This window comes from Priapulus caudatus, unplaced genomic scaffold, assembly GCF_000485595.1.
Source record: "Priapulus caudatus unplaced genomic scaffold, Priapulus_caudatus-5.0.1 Scaffold94, whole genome shotgun sequence".
NCBI lineage: Eukaryota > Metazoa > Priapulida > Priapulimorpha > Priapulimorphida > Priapulidae > Priapulus > Priapulus caudatus.
Window position 1 is genome coordinate 388922 of NW_014577155.1, and position 2500 is coordinate 391421.

Below are 2500 nucleotides of genomic sequence, written 5' to 3' on the forward strand. Positions count from 1 at the left end.
CTCTCTCTCTCTCTCTCTCTCTCGCTTGTAATATTCGTTATAAGTGCGGATCAACGCAGTATAATCAAGTAACACGGGAGTGACTGAACGTGTACTTTATTGCGGGTCTCCGCCATGTACGCTCTGTTCCCGCGCTTTTTATATACGTCATGATGTATGATTACAAATCAGGATAATAGAGGGCAACACCTGACGGTGTCTTGTATTGAACACATATAATACTAAGTGATTGTACAAACCATTACAATAATATTATAGCATAATTAATTATTCTTTTTATATTTAATTATATAATTATTTTTTCCGATCGAGAAGTTTATATTGCTGAATTCCCATTCAGTTTCAGCTGCTGTGTAAATGCTATTTTACAATTTCCAATCTAATGCAATCTAGGTACAGCACGTACTGTACGCATGGACCCTGGGACAGAGAATGGACACCTATAACTGACTTGCAAACTGATTTAGCTGGTGAAAGAAGTGTCATCTTTGGAAAGTCAACAGGAAATCAGCTGTGATCAGGCCTTATAAAAACCACAATTTATTTGCTTTACACATTCTTCAAGCACTCAAATAATTCAAATAATATTAAAGTATATATTAATTACAGCCATATAAAAGATAAACATAAAAGCTCGATATACAATATTCCATAATCAACAGAAATAATAATATGTAGCTGTAAACATGCAGTACAGTATACAATACAGAACATAGAGAACATGTTATGATAATGCACACCATACGACGCCACTGTTAAAATGCATGCATGTGCATGTAAGAAAGTAGTTTTAAGATTTGACTTTTTGATCCCTTGTCCAATCAATTCACACAGGATTTTGTTTGACATATAACAAATAATGGTTCCTAATATATGAATCGAGTACCTAAGTAAAACAACGTAAATATAGCACTAACGAAAATTTAGTAACATACTGAACTAGGCACATGCCTTCTATTTTTATATTACATATTTTCAGAGAATAGAATCTTGGTGGGCTTATTGCAAACGGTCAACACTGTCATGGTGGATCAATTTTTTCAAGGTTAACTGCATTTTTTGAAAGTTCTTGCCAGGAATAATTGGTAGATAGAGCTGCGTAGCGAACCAGCTTCAAGTAACATAAATTCATAACTTCAAAACTTTCATAACTTAAAGTTTCTTAAAGAAATTTTTAAAATATAAACAAAGACAGCACGTGCACAAATGAAATGCATAAAATATACGTGAAATGGTATAATTATGATGTATGTGCCTCACATATCGAGTGACTTCTTAATCTCTCTCTTTCAAAACAGGATTTAGGAGAGACACAACGTTTTAATTTCACTGATGACATGACCATGTAAATATGATACATTTTCTGATAAGCTATATCTAATCTATATTTGAGTTCGTATGTATGTATGTATGTATGTATGTATGTATGTATGTATGTATCGTTATGTATATGTATGTATGTATGTATGTATGTATGTATGTGTGTATGTTATGTTGTTTTGTTGTGTGTGGTGTGTGTGTGTGTTGTGGTGTGTGTGTGTGTGTGTGTGTGTTGTGTCGTGTGTGTGGTGTGTATGTATGTGTGTATGATGTATGTATGTATGTATGTATGTATGTATTTTCTCTATAGGAGGCCAAACCGCCCAAGCGATCTGGATGCAATTTTCACAGGGCCATTTCTTATACCCGGGGAGTGTTCCTAGATGAAAAAAACTGTCAAACCGTCAAACTCGCCGAAAAATCCGTGAAAAACCCGTCAATTCGTCAAACTTCACACAATGTCAGCACTCAATACAGTGCTGCCACACACAGAAAAATCGATGACTATTTCTCTCTCTCATTTCATCAGCTGCTGGTATTATGAAACCGAAACCAATACTAAAACAGAGCACAACCAGGAGGATGAGTAATTTCATTTCCCTCACTTCATCAGCTGCTGCTATTGTGAAACCAAAACCAATACTAAAACAGAGCACCCAGTCAAACCAGTTCAGCAGAAGCAGACAGAGAAACCAGTTGAAGAGTTCGGACTGCTGAAAACATCAACGAATAAAGCGCGCGTAACAATTAAGTGAGTAAACATTCCGATCAGCCGCACGTGCGTGCCCCCTCGCCTCTGATCCCCTCGCCCTGGCCGCCCCGATATTACCGGGCGCTTTTATATGTCGCCCGGCCGGATTTTCGCCTCGGCTGCTGTGTGGATGGGTGCGTTCCGATTACCCGGATGTGTCTATATGGAGTGTACAGCTGTACGTGGGGAGCTCAAGAGTTTGGAGACGCACAATCTCTACATATTTGCACCACAGAATAGACGGAGAACATTGTTTATCAAGAGGCTTTCAAATGAAAAGTCCAACCATTCGTACATGCTGTTATAATAACTTTTGTCATTTACACCATATTACTATTATCATTATGTTCCAGGGGTTCTAAGTTGGGTTGTGCTGTGATATAAATGTCATACGTAATCGTTTTTTTACCATGCTTATTATCTTATTAG